A 14,850-nucleotide genomic window follows, 5' to 3' on the forward strand; every position below is an offset into this window, starting at 1 on the left:
GATAAGGAAACAAGTAATTTTTGTATATATTTTTGTTTCCATTTTAAGCCTTAATATTTTTATGATGTTCCTTTTATTTCAACGTAGGAATAAGTAAATAAACTATCGAAACTATTCAAGCAGAGATAGGAATCAGAAATGTATTACTGGGTGTAAACAGATCTGAACCCTTCTCACAAGCACTGTTGCTGCCGCTGTACTCTGTCTGCTTCCTACTTGTCCACGTTCACCTGAGTGACGTTTACAAGAATCTTGCCCTAGGAAGAGCTGAAGAGGACAGTGGGCTTGGCAGTTCTCATTTCTCCCTGAGTTACCTCAAAACAAGAAAGAACCCAACCCTGGCTTTGCCCTTGAAGATCTGAAACTGTGTTGGGCTTGGTGTGTTTCCATGCCTCTAGAGAGAAACAAGATTTTATTTCTTGGTTTCACAGTGTAAGTGCTGATCAGCAGCATATCCTTGCCATTGCAGCTTTAATGAAGGTAAAATATTTTGCCACTGAACTTCATATACTTGGCTTCCGTACGTTTTCGTGTGGCTTGTCTGACGTTATGCATGAAGTCCTTAAACAGAAGAGTGAGCAGGAGTGGAATCCCTGCTGTGCTTTCCTCTTAGGATCTCCTTATTACTTGTTTCAGCTCTTAAGTAAATGGAAGCGTGTGTTTGTTTGTTTACATAATGGCTTTTGGATGAAGAGGATGTAAGGCCTTTAATGTACCCTCGTGCTTTGGGGTTTTAACAGTTTATTCCTTGGGCTCTTACTTCAAGACCTAAACTGGCTTTCACACTCTAATCGAAAGTAGCTATGCCTTGTTTTCTTGATCCACTTGTACTGTATGAAAAGGAATTAATTCTAACACCGCACTATAAGTGTTAATGTCATCCACAAGCAAAAACATTCATGTAATGCCTCTCTTAACTGAGTAAATACTATGTGCAAAACATACTCTTCTTCATTGGGGGGGGGGGGGGCATCCAATGATAAGTAAGTTCAGGGCTCTTTTCCTTGGAGCTTTGGCTTATTTGAGCTTCCACACAACCAGCTTGGGGACTGTAGGAAATGAATATGATTAAAGAAGCCAGAGCGCTTGGTGGCCTACAGCATATGTCAAGTAGACAGTTTAGCAACAGAGTAAGATGTATTGAAGCATTTGGTTGCATTTGAGGCTACAGAGGGCCAGTCAGAGCCATAGTAAGGTCAGGAGTTAATAAGGTGATTGGAATTTGGAGAAGGTGATCAAATGAGAGGCCTCAGACCATCTTCAACAGAGTTGGCCTGCGGCCCCCATCACAGTCCCTAGACCTCAGAGGAATGGGAGGTGGTTGACTTTTTTAATGCTACTGACCCCAGGGAACAGGGGGCACATAGCTAACAAGAAAAAATGGCTGAAACAAATGCTATAAAGCATCCGATTCATTCACAACAAAAAAATAATGGATGATTTTTAAAATTTTTGTTCATTTTTGAGGGGATTTAGGCTAGGAGGAAAGGACGGGGGTAATGGCAGAGGTAATAAGGCAGTGTGAGACATGCTTAATGGCACTGACGACGGAGCAGAGAAGGGTGGGAAGCGAACCCGGAAGCCCCCGTGTACAAGTTCACATGAAGATCACAAGATTTTTAATGTAAAGCCATATTTTGTGGTGTCTTATGCGTGGTCATTAATGACTTACTGACAGCTTGTGATGACCCTGGGCATGCTTGCAGGTAGGAGCCCTTGGACTGAGGTCTCTGGGTACCAGCCTTCCCCACTGGTCCAGCTTCACCCTAGCCATCCACATGTGTCCTGGCTGCTCAGCCCTTCCCTGCACTTGACAGGGGAGAGTGAACCAGCAGGCATCAGTGCCTGTCTTCTGCTTGGGGCTTAGTTCTGTCTGCCACTGTGCCCAAGGGAGCAGTCCTGGGCCATTGGTCTACAAGAATTGGACAAAGATATTCCCTGAGGCTGCCCTAGAGGAAGCCAGGTAGGTCATTCTGCCCCAGTTTCAATGACTGCCAGTATAGTCAATGACAAAAGTCAGAAGAAGACCCCTCATTGGTAAGAAACAAGTCCCCTGTGGTCTGTTTGCAGCCCTCCCATATCCTCCCTTGCTCTGACCCACAACTGCCTTGAACTCGCAACTGCTCCTCCGTAAGCTGCACTGCCTCTGGCTCAGGCTCCTGCCTCTGGCCCTTCTGCTTGGAAAGCTTCTCTTCTCCCCTCTGGGCTGGTTGATCAGCTGGTTGACAGCTGCTCACCTTTTTTTTTTTTTTTTTTTTTTAAAGACTTATTTATTTATTTGAAAGGCAGAGTTACAGAGAGGCTGAAGCGGAGAGACAGAAAGGTCTTTCATCCGCTGGTTCATTTCCCAGATGGCTGCAATGGCTGGAGCTGCGCTGATCCGAAGCCAGGAGCCAGGAGCTTCTTCTGAGTCTACCATAGGGTGCAGGGGCCCCAGGACCTGGGCCATCTTCCACTGTTTTTCCAGGCCATAGCAGAGAGCTGGATGGGAAGTGGAGCAGCCGGGACTCGAACCAGCACCCATATGGGATGCCGGTGCTGCAGGCAGTGGCTCACATTTAATAGACCATCAGAGTTGAGTATTTTAGCTGTTGTAGGTTGGCAGCGTACAGTGATAAGCAGTCAAGGTAGATGGTTTTCTGTAGAAGGTCCTGTGGCTTCACCAAGACCCCAGTCTGACCAGTCTGACCTCCTGCTGTCTATTTACATTCTGTTTCATCAGTCTGTGCACGCTATGACTGTTACCCTGCACTACTGTTGTTGCTAACACAGACTGGTACTTTTTTGCCCTGATATCATTGTTCATGCTCTTTTCCTCTCTGGAGCACCTCCTTTTTCTATTTCTGTCTGTTCCCATCATGCTCCTGTTCATTCTTCAAGGGCCATCTCAAACACTGCCTTCACTAAGCAGCTCTTAGTCTCCAAGCCTTTATGAACTCTTTTCTTTTGCCATGCCCATCATTTCTTGTACTGTCTAATCTTACTGTGTTCTGTGTACTTCTCTTTGTCTTCCCTGAATGAGTGACAAATTTCTTAATGACAGAGATTGTATCATCACTCACACCTACTACAGTTCTGAGCACAGTGTTTATTGTTAGTTTATGTAAAATAAATATTTGTCGGATTTTTCTGATGCCTAGCCTGGCAGAGTAGTTTTATATCAGTATAAATGCCATTGAAAATATTAGAACTTGAAATTTGTATTCTAATAATTGAGTGAATAGGTTCTGTTTCTTGTACAAAGATTACAAATTACAACTTGTCTCATGACGGATGTTATTTACGGTATTTTCATTTGCCTCCTGAAAGTGTGGTGGTGTTTTAAAGAAAATTGAGTGGTCAGCCATTAACTTTCATGGACTGCTAAATTGAGCACTTTTTGTTTATATAATAGTGAAAAATCCAAGCAGCTTGTCATCTAGGGTATATTTTGAAATCCTAGAAAAAATAAGTATGATTAATTAGTATCTTTTTTTTTTTTTTTTTTTGAGAGAGAGAGAGGCAGAAGCAGTGGGGGAGGGGAGCAGGTCTTCCATTCACTGGTTCACTCCCCAAATGACCGCAAAAGCTGTAGCTGGGCCGATCTGAAGCCAGGAGTCTGGAGCTTCCTCCGGTTCTTCCTGTGTGGGAGAAGGTCTTAAACCATCTTCTGCTTCTTTCCCAGGCCATAGCAGATGGCTGGATCAGAAGTGGAGCAGCCAGGACTTGAACTGGCATCCACATGGGAGGCCGGCACTGCAGGTGGCGGCTTTACTTGCTATGCCACAGTGCCGGCCCCTTGTGATCTTTACTATGGGATATTTTTCATAGTGAAATATTTACTATATATATATATATATGTATGTATATATATATATTAAATGATATGTATGATGCAGAAAGCAAAGCTCATTCACTGTTAGCTAGTACTATACAGATACTGGATATATTGGTTTTTTTATTTTCTAGGTATGTTTAAATTTCCATAAGCTAAAGGTTATTTTTTAAGAGATTTATTTTATTTATTTGAAAGACAGACTTACAGAATGAGGTAGAGAGAGAGAGAGAGAGAGAGAGAGGTGTCTTCCATCTGCTGGTTCACTCCCCAGATGACTGCAACAGCCGGAGCTGCGCCAATCTGAAGCCAGGAGCCAGGAGCTGCTTCTGGGTCTCCCACACGGGTGCAGGGGCCCAAGGACTTGGGTCATCTTCTACTGCTTTCCAAGGCCACAGCAGAGAGCTGGATCCTCTCGAGCAGCCGGGACTAGACCAGTGCCCATATGGGATGCCAGCACTTAAGGCCAGGGCTTTAACCTGCTGCACCACAGTACCGGCTCTGAGCCAAAGTTTATTTACATCAAATTTGTTCTTTTAGTTTGAAGAATGATGCTATCTTTAAAAAATGAATTAAATATTTGGGGTGTGATAAGGAGATAGGAGCTTCCAATTGTATTATAATTTACTTACTCTGAATATATATTATTTATTTACTGTTAATATCAGAAATGGCTAAATATCAGATTTATCTATACTAATTTAAACATGGGAATAAATAGATATAAGAGAACAAATACCACTATTGTTCCTTTTATTATTGCCATCCATTGGTTAGTTTAGGTTTAAAGTACATTATTTCAAATATATATTTGGTTTTGCTTTATTTAAAACAAATGAGTGAGAACAGCCATTTCCCCAGTGCGTTGTATATATTAGAATGAGGGAGAGGGCTGGGGCCGGCCCTGTGGCTTAGTAGGTTAAACATTTCCTGTGGCATTGGCATCCCATAGCAGCTCCAGTTCGAGTCCTGGCTACTCCACTTTCAATCCAGCTCCCTGTTGGTGGCCTAGGAAAGCAACAGAGGATGGCCCAAGTGCTTGGGCCCTGCACCCATGTGGGAGACCTGGAAGAAGCTCCTGCTCCTGACTGTAGCCTGGCTTACCCCTGGCCATCTGTGGCCATTTGGCGACTGAGTCAGCTGATGGAAGACCGTTAGGTGTCTCTCCCTAACTCTCAAATAAATAAGTAAATATTTACAATAAAAGAAAGAAAGAAAAAAGAATGAGGGAGAGTGAAATGTGACTGTTTTTGTGGACTTCAGGCTTAAGTAAATTTTCAAACTGAGGTGGATTATACAGTAATATAACACATGAAACTTCAAATTGATCCCACCAAAGAAACATGTTTTTTTCCCAATTTGGGGAGAAGGTAGTAAAAAAAACATAACATAATTTACTCTCACCAATTTTAGGTGTACATTACTGTATTATTAATTATATGCATACCATCGTACAACAGAGCTTTAGAACTTTGCCATCTTGCATGACTGAAACTCTGTGTGAAGAGAATTCTGTTTCCTCTGCCCCTAAGCCCCTGGTGAGTACCATGTACTTTCTCTTCCACCCAGAGGAGTTTGGCTGCTTGAGATACCTGATACAAGTGGCCTCATTTTTGTCTTCTTGTGATTGGCTTATTTCACTTGGCATAATGTTCTCAAGGTCCATCCATGATGTTGGAAAGGACAATGGTTCTTTCTTTTTCAAGGCTGAGTAATATTCCATTATACGTGTAGGCCACATTTTCTTCATCCGCTGGTGGACATATGGGTTGCTTCTGTATCTTGACTGCCGTGAATGAGCTGCAGTTAACATGGGCATGCAGATGTTTCTTGGAGATCCTGTTTTCGCTTCCTTTCTCAGAAGTGAGCTTGTTGGGTCCCATGGTAATTACAGTTTTAATCTTTTGAAGAACACGCGTACTGTTTTCCACAGTGGCCGCACTGCTCTGCTGTCCCACCAACAGCATGCAGGAATCCTCATTTCTTCATGTTCTTGCCAAGCTCCTGGCTACTTTCTGGGTGGTTGTTATATATGGAATGGCCATCTAAAAAGGCATAAAGTGATGTATCTCATCATGGTTTGATTTGTATTTCCCCAATAATTATTGGTATTCAAATTATTTTTCAAGTGTTCTGAAAAGGTAAGGATTTAATACCATCCTACAGCACAGAATGCCTTCTGTCGTCAGGTATCTTAGTTTACCTTAATCACTGCGTAGTTGAGGGCCCTGAACATGACCTTGAGCCAAAAGCATGGGGAGAAGATCCTGAGGCGCAGGCAGGAGGATTTCTGTAGTCAGTGGGAAAATGAGACAGAACCACATGGCATTGAGATTTCCCTGCTGGACCATTTGCCCTATCTCAGATTTTCCAGTGTTCCCCTAAAGTCTGTTTCCCTGAAGCTATTTACTACATGAGACCTCCGTATGTGGGTGACATAAGAAGTGTAAGTGTGGCCTTCATAGATCATTACTGGTTGTCGGTCTATCTATAGTTTGAGGGTGGGCAAAATGGGGGTGCCCAACTACATCGCTTCCCAATTCTTTCCTCGTCTTAACTATTGTTGTTCACTGTGAAATATTTCAGTTCATTTCCACTTAGAAAGTGTTCACCTTGTGCTAATTACTGAGCAGTGCATTCCTAGTAATAAGTATAGGAGCACTTAAAAAAAACAAACCTCTTCTCTTTTCCTCACCCCTGATGCTTTTAAGACGATAACTCCAGGAAAACCGTCATGTTCTTTGCCTGAGCTTGGGTCATGAGAAATGGAGACTCTTCCAGCTTGTGCTGTGCCCTGAGTGTAAAGCCCACTAGCAGTTGACCTTCAACAGGTCTACACTTCAAGATTATAATTGTTCCAACTTCTACTCCAGCAGTGCCCTTATCAGCATGTCAGATCTTGAATCACATTTTGTTACAGGATTTCCAAGAATGTGACAGGGGAAGATAGTTCATTGAATTACAAGAAACTCAGTTCTGCTTACAATGCTAATTGATTAAAGACTCCAGAAACCTACTACCTTTGTCCTGAGCATCAAGTTTAATTGGACTCTTTCATTGCAGTAAACATACATGGGATGTACCATTGTTTAAGTCTACTGTACAGTGCATTAAGTGCCTTCTCATTGTTGTGCCACGATCACTGCTCTCTGTCGTCTATGAACTTGACTACTCTGGGCGCCCCTCCAATAAGTGGAATTCTGAGGATTTGTATCTCAGTGGCTTGTGTTATTTCACTGCAGAATGTCCTTGAGGTTCATCTTATTGTAGCAGTTGTTGCTCTTGGTTGTGTGATCAGACTCCAGGGGTAGGCAGTGGTGAATTAAAATCACACATTTAATTTGACAGTGAGAAAATACCTAATACTTCCTTTTTGCTGAGAACCAGGATACAGCGATGCACTGGTGAGAAGGGTGCTACCCTGCTGGACTTGGAGTCTAGTAATAAGAAAGAAAGACAGGCTATGGGTGAGGAAATCACGGTGCAGAATCCCTGTCTGGGGGAAGGCAGTGTGCGGTCCCGCCTAGTGTTCACAGTAAGTGTGCTCCAGCATCTCAGTCAAAAGTGAAGAGCTGTGCCATGGCCCATAATGTTGGACTGCAATAATTTTATACAGTGATAGATGCATATAATTTGCAAGTACATATTTTGCAGACATTAGCCAGGCATCTGACAGAATGCATTATTGAAGGAGTTTCTACTAGGGAATCCTTGCCTAGCTGGCTCCCAAGGGATGTGCTTACCCTGAGAGCTAACAGGGTGAGCAGGGAGACGTCAGGATGTGGCGTGCGGTGACGAAAGTTCTGGCCTTCTGGTGATGGCTCCTTTTCACCATACTGTTCCATGCTTCTCTTCTCTCTGTTGCCAAATTCCTTATGAAATGGACTAAGTTACACTCCAGTTACTGTTCAGTAATGAAAATTTGGCCTGGATACTACTTCTCATCACTGACGCTTCTCCCTGGACTCTGAAGAGTGGCCCCTGATGACCCATCTGGCTGTTCTGCCTCCTCATGCTGCTTGGGATCTCTGGCAGCTCTGGCCCGGTGACCAGCCTTTCCTCAAAACACTTGGACTTTGGTCTCTGCTCCATCAGTACTCATGCCCTACCTTCTCTTCCTCATCTACTCCTTGGCCTTCTCTTTGTCCCTGACTAAATTCTCTCCTTCATGATTTTAGCTGTCTCTAACGTGAGCACTCAGCCTTGCTGACTGCTGCCACCTTGCTTCTCCGCCCTTGACTTTTCCCTCATCATTCATTGCACAGTTTATCATTAGCTCGCACTGAACCCATTTTTTCTTCTTCCTAAGGAGAACAGCTTTTCCTTTGTCCTGGGCTCATTGTCAGTGTGTGTTACCACCATGTTCTGATCCCCTGTTTTTTGGTGTGTGTTTACCTAGAAGAAAACTTCAGTGTTTGACTGGCATTTACCTTCTGCTTGACCTCCTCTTGCTCATATCCAGCCAGTGAGTCAGCTCAGGCAGCTCCTGCCGCATTCTGACAGGCAACCCCGTTCCCCCATTCTTCACTCTTGACCCTCTAATTCAGTGCGTCCTTCGTCACCTGAAGTTGTCTCCACGTCCTACCTTGTGTAGCTCACCTCTGCTACTACCAATCAACTCCTGAGCATGCACTGGATGAGTGATTCTTGCTTCTAGAACTTTCAGTGCATCCCTGCCTGTTGAGTAATGGCATTCAAGGCCCTTCACCGTCTGCTCACAGCCCATCTGGGAGAGCCATCTCCTGCTGTTGTCTGTCTAGCCAGCCTCCTGTGCAGACCACAGACCTCAAGCTGTAATTTTTCTTGTAACCTGTAGGGCACGGTTTTTGTGTCATTGCTAGATGAAATGGTTACTTCACTGTGGTTTGTACTATAGTTTAAGCTGAAAAACAGCAACAACAAAACATAAAAGACGACACCATATTACCATGTTAACTCTTGTTGAAGGAACTGTAGCTCACTAATTTTCATATCCTTTTTCCTAATGCCTTGTATATAAAACGTAATTTAAAGTATTTATGAGTGGATGTTCATAGGATGAACAAAAGATCAGGTTTGCAGAAAATGTGAAAGCAAGAAATTCAACATTGTCTTTAGAAGCTTCCAGAAGGTATGAATATTATAATGAAAAGGGAAAAATAGCAGCATGTCAAGACTATCATTAAGTGCTGTGTCAGTTTGAAATAGTACCATGTGAAATAAATTCCAGTGGTGTGGTCTGGCAGTGACCAGGGACCATGCCATAAGTATCTCATGCCACTCAAGCATGACAGTTTCTCATTACTTCCTGCTTAGGTTCAGGACCCACTCACCAGATGCCTTCTGCATGCCACCCACTGTGCCAGGGACATAGAGGGACATAGAGGAGTGAGACACTGTCCCTGCTGTCCTGGGTTCTGCTGCAGACAACATAAAGAAGTCATGAGTGCCTTTTTAGAAAAAGCTGCTCCTCAGGATATGCACATGCTTCTCCCTGATTTGGGAACCCGCCCTGGAGGGAGCCTGTGGTAGCCCAGCTTGACTGTGCCTATGGTTAATAAGGGATAAAGCTGATACTCAGAGCTAAGAAAAAGAAGAAATAGCTATAGCAAATCACTAGGTGCTATGATAGATAATACAGGTGTGGGCACAAGCAAAGTAGGGGAACACAGAAAGTAGGAAATGAAACTTTTTTGACCTCTGAGGATATATTGGAGTCCGCCATGTGGGTTATGTTTAAGTGAAGTCTGGTACTAAGACCATTACTGTTGTATACAAGGCCACTTAACTATAATTCTTTCTTCTTGTAATATTAAACAAATGTCATAAGTAAATCTATCCATACTGGTTTTAGCTATCTTCTTCCTTTTGGATGCCCATTGTATTCTTTTTGTCAGTAGATTTATTTTATCTATTTGAAAGGCAGAGCAATAAAGAAAGTGAGAAACACACACACACAGAGAGAGAGAGAGAGAGAGAGAGAGATCTTCCATCCACTGATTCACTCTCCAAATAGCTGCAATGACAGGACTGGGCTGGGCCAAAGCCAGGAGCCTGGAACTCCATCCCAGTCTCCTGCTTAAGTGGCAGGAGCCCACACACTTGGGCTATCTTCCATTGCTTTCTCTGGGGCATTAGCAGGGAGCTGGATCAGAAGTAGAACAGCCAGAATTTAAACCAGCATCCATATGGGATGGCAGCGTTGCAAGTGGCAGCTTAACCCGCTGTGCCATAGGGCCGGCATGTAGAGGGCATGTACTTCCTCTAATTGTGACATTCCTTCAGGATTGGTACATTGCCTCAGTTTCATAGATAAGGAAAGAGATACACAGAAACAATAGTAAGGCTGAGACCTTAAAACTTGCAGACGACAAACTAGAATGCACACCGCATTCTGCTCTAGCAATGGCCTTCACATCTTCAACTTTAACTTTATTTGTGATGAGAGAAATGTTCCACAGAGAAATTCCAAAAAAAACATAGTCACACTCAAAATAAAGATTTATAGAATTATTACTGTGTCTTTGGGGGCAGTTTTAGCTTGTGTTATTCAGGGAAGAGATGTTGATGGTGATCTGGGGTTAGAGGGAGTTTCATTAAATATGCACCTGAGAAAGTAGAGATGATGGCCCAAGTGCTTCAGTCCCTTTACCCATGTGGGAGACCTGGAGGAAGCTCCTGGCTCCTGGCTTTGGATCAACCCAGCCCCCAGCCGTTGTGGCCTTTTCGGGAGTGAATCAGTGGGTGGAAGCTCTCTCTGTCTGTCTCCCTATCTCTCTCTCTATCTCTGTAACTCTGTCTTTCAAATAAATAAATCTTTAAAAAATGAAGAAAGAAAAGAATATCAAGAACTTTGGTGTAACAATCTATGCAAAGATAAAACATAAAGCGTAATGAATATGACAAACCAAGAGCCAGATGAATAATGTAACAAATAAAGGAACTAAGGGAAGAATTTACATTGTATCTTTTCAGAAGCAGAATTATCTGTAAGTTAACAAACTTAATCTTCAGGACCTCTTACTTCCCTGGGCCCCTGTAAGTGCTGGGAGTTGGAGTGTTCTAGATAGGGAAGCCCTGTTTCATTAGGAAGCACTTGTTCATGAGCATTACAAATGATTGAAGAGATCGGGGAAGAAGTGTTAATCTTGTTCATTGTGTGAGTGTTTTACTGCTGTTTCTTTCACATTTTATATATTCACTCTTCTGCTTACTTTTGTGTTACTAAAGAAGTCCCCACCCTCTAATTACATAAGCTTTGGGCCCACCAGAGCATAGATTCATCCCTATATCCTAGCAAAGGTCAAAAGCCAAAGGGTGGGCACCCACAAAGAAGGTAAGAACTAGCACATGGGAGTTCCTGCCTCGTGCCAGACACTGCTGCTGGCATGCTTGGCCTCACTCCATCCTGCAGTGCCCTGTAGCTTATGTTTTGTTATCATCTCCATCTTATGCAAGAGGAACCTGGAGCTTAAATGCAGACCCCTAGACCTGTCTAGACTCACAAAGCTAGTAAGTGGTAGAATTGAATTCAAGTCCAGATCTCGACCCAGTTCCATGCTCGTGTCTCCTAGTGAAGTGCATATTATCCAGCTGTTCACTCTTGTGTCCGTCTGCCATTTGGAGTGAGTTGGGAAGAATGGTGTCAGCTGTTACTTAGAATATAATGAGACACCATGTTTCCATTGGTGGGGAGAATATTTTTTGCAGATTCCTATTTCAGAAGATGATGTACACTTTCTAGTCTGGTCAGCTTTCCCTGTTAACAGTTCCCAAGAAAATAGAAAGATGCTGTCTAGGCCAAGAAGGCTTCTTGGTATTTAGTCCAAAAAACTGGATCCCAAGCTTGTTTGAAAAAACTCATTTTGTGTGGTGATATGAGCAGAGGAGGAGTTTTCCACCAGAGTGTTCTGTTGTCTCATCATTTTATCTGTCCATCTCACTTGTGCAGTGTGACCTCTAGATAAACAACAGCTTGGCCCTGTCAAAGTGTGCACTCCCATTTCTGGAAGTAGATTGGGAGCAAAACAGAGCTTGCTGACAATTTCTGTAAAACCACCCTCCCCCCCATACTCACTGTGTTCTTGACCAAAAGTAAGGTAGAAGAATGGAATTTTTATATGTCCATGCAAGGGTACCTTTACCTTCGTTTCTCCTTTCTGTCATTTTGTGCAAAGGAAAGCCCCAGTTAAACATGGTTACACAGAAAATGCACATAGATTGGAGCTGGTGTTTGGTGCAGTGGTTAAGATACCACATCCCATATCAGAGCACTTGGGTTTAAGTCCCCACTCCACTTCCCATCTAGCTTTCTGCTAATGCACATCCTGGGAGGCAGCAGGTGGTGGCTTAAATAGTTGGGTCTCTGCCTGCATAAGAGACCCAGATGGAGTTCTGGGCTCCTGGCTTTGGCCCCACCCAGCCATGGCTGTTGCAGGCTTTTGGAGAGTGAACCGGCAGATGGAAGATAACACTCAGTCTCCTTCTCCCCCTCTCCCTCCCTCCCTCTCCCCATCTCTCCCTCTTTCCCTCTCCCCCTCTCTCCCCCTCTCTCCCCCTCCCCCTCTCCCTCTCTCCCTCTCCCTGCCCCCTACACCACTTACAAATATTAAAAAAAAAAAAGAAAAAATGTAAGTTGATTATTCAGGAGAGAAAAGTTGTTCAACAGAAATAGACTGCTCTTCCAGTGTTTGAACCCTGATGCCTGGGATAGATATACGGTCCTGTTGGACCTGTACACTTTGGAAATAATATATTCTGTCTTGTGAAACAAATCATGCCAGTAGCACATATGTTCCCATCAGGGCGCTTCCTCACCCCGACTTAGCACTTGGCAGTGGACATTAGAAAATTCCCAGGCCCTTTGGGGGATTCAGTGTACTTCTCAATGTAGTGGCGACCTATGCCCTATTCAAGCCTGTCTGTGTAGGCGTGTGACAGTTTCCTAGTGTTGACTTTAATCTTGCTGTTTCTGGTGGGTGGAGGGCAGAAGGAAAGGCCAAGGCAGCAGGCGCTGTTGGATTATTCCTCACTGCCCCTGAATTCAGCCACCTGCTGAGCAGCTTTCTTCTTTGGGTGGGCTGGGTGTCATATATAGGTCCTTTATGTCAGACTAAGGAAGCAAAAGAACATATAGTGTATTTTATTTAGAATATTGTTAGAGAGCCAGAGTTGTCAAAGGACAAAAGAAATTCAGCCTCTTTGGCTCAGGTTTTATGGAAGTTGTATCTCTTGTGTGTCCATATTCTTTCCACTGCTGTGCTTTCCTAAGAAAGAATGTCTTCAGTGTTAGGCCATTTTTTCCTAAGACTTATTTGTAAGTTAATTGTTTGGAATAGAGGATATTTTCCATCAAGACACTGTAATTTTTGTGATTTACATTCCTGGACTAGTTCCAGGAAGGCTATTGTTTCCAATAATTAGAGTAGTTCTTAATATATAGGATGTGTACAGCTGTGCTTCAAATAGAGTGACAAGCTACAGTGATAAATAAGACACAAATTCTTTTAGAAATACATCAGATTTATTGTAACCCTTTGTTTTATGTTATATATCATTTCAAGTATAGATGCTGACTTGTAGGGCTCCATTTTTATTGTATTAAGATGAGCCTGCTGGAGCAGGCATTCAACCCAGTGGTTACAAAGCCTTTGTGTAGTGATGTGCCCTCACACCAGAGCGCTCAGGTGCAGTGACCAGCTCCAGCTGCTAAGTCCGGCTTGCTGCCAGTGCAGACCTGGGAGGCAGCCGTGATGGCTCAAGGAACTGGGTTCCTGTCTTCCACATAGGAGACCTGAATTGGTTCTTGCATCCTGGCTTCGGCTTGGTCCAGCCAGAACTTGAACCCAGCCGCCCCAGTATGGAATGCCAGAGTCCTAGCTAGCATCTTAATTGCCACTCCAAATGCCTGCCCACTGTGCCTGCATTTTTGAAACCGTAAGTTTAATTTCCCTGGCAGTTGGCTTTATCCTGAGAAGATAACACAAAAGAACCTTAACTTTGACATTTTTACTTTCCAAAATTCTTTTGAGCTACTACAATTCAGAGAACTAATTAGGCCCCGTTAGCATCCTGAGGTGTGTGCATTGTTCCTGGTGTGCTGATGGAAGTTTATTTTGAGTTAAGTAATCAGGTCTTGCCATGTTCATTCTCTGATGAAAGCGTTCTCAGTGAAAAGCTTAAGATAATTAGACTCTCTCTCTTCATTCAGCATCCAGATCAATGCTGTTTCCTAAACTTAACTCTCCTAACAAGCTGAACCTTTCAGCGAAATAAATAAAAAACCTCCCAATACTAACAGATTTCAAATTTTCCATTTTCTTTTCTACTTAAGTCCCAAACACTTTAAAGAGATCTTCCACTAACCCTCTTCCAGCCCATTGCTTAACCATGCCAGCATGCCTTAAAACCCACAAGAAAGCAGAGCTTGTCTTTCTGTGTCTTCATTCCCACATCTAATACTAGGTTTTCTTCAAAAACATAAAATACTACTTTTTTGAACACAAAATTACAAATGCAAATTGCAGCTTAAAGTTCCTTGCCGGCTCTGTGTGCTTGGAGTTGATTCTGTTGGGCCTCTGCAGCCCACTTGGGGGGCTCCTGTTGCTGTTCGCAGAGTGTGGGGCAGTTAACTCACTCTGGGGGCTGGGGGGAGGGTCTGTGTAGGCAGCGCTGCATTGAGGGGGTGGCAGTGCAGAGACAAAAAACACGTCTCTGGCTCAAGGACTTGCTGGTCCTGAGGGAATTCTAAGGAGCTCCAGATCGAATCCAGTGGTGGGCTGAGTCCTGGAAGCAGGCAGAGCAGACAGCTTGCATCTCCTGACAGTGTCCGACTGCCTAGAGGAACTGGCCCCTGGTGGACCAAGCAGGCAGGACTCCCAGTCCTGAGAAGGCAGTGGCCTGAGGCAGGCCTGTGCTGCTGGAACTGCCCGTCGAGGTGGGCTTTCATGGGTCCCCTTCCCCTGGGCTGCCTGTCCAGAGGGCAGGTGGACAGGCATTTCCCGGCTGTGAGACAAATGCTATCGTGCCCCCCCGCCCCCCCCCCCCCGCCAAAGTCA

The 14,850-nt window shown here is 43.9% G+C and overlaps 1 protein-coding gene across 7 annotated transcripts in view; it reads left to right on the top strand.

Annotated features, from left to right (window-relative positions):
- NCOA2 (nuclear receptor coactivator 2) overlaps window positions 1-14,850 on the top strand; it is a 291,581-nt gene that overhangs the window by 190,500 nt on the left and 86,231 nt on the right. The gene's annotated exons all lie outside the window — the stretch shown is intronic.

This window comes from Lepus europaeus, chromosome 4 (assembly GCF_033115175.1).
Source record: "Lepus europaeus isolate LE1 chromosome 4, mLepTim1.pri, whole genome shotgun sequence".
Classification (NCBI taxonomy): domain Eukaryota; kingdom Metazoa; phylum Chordata; class Mammalia; order Lagomorpha; family Leporidae; genus Lepus; species Lepus europaeus.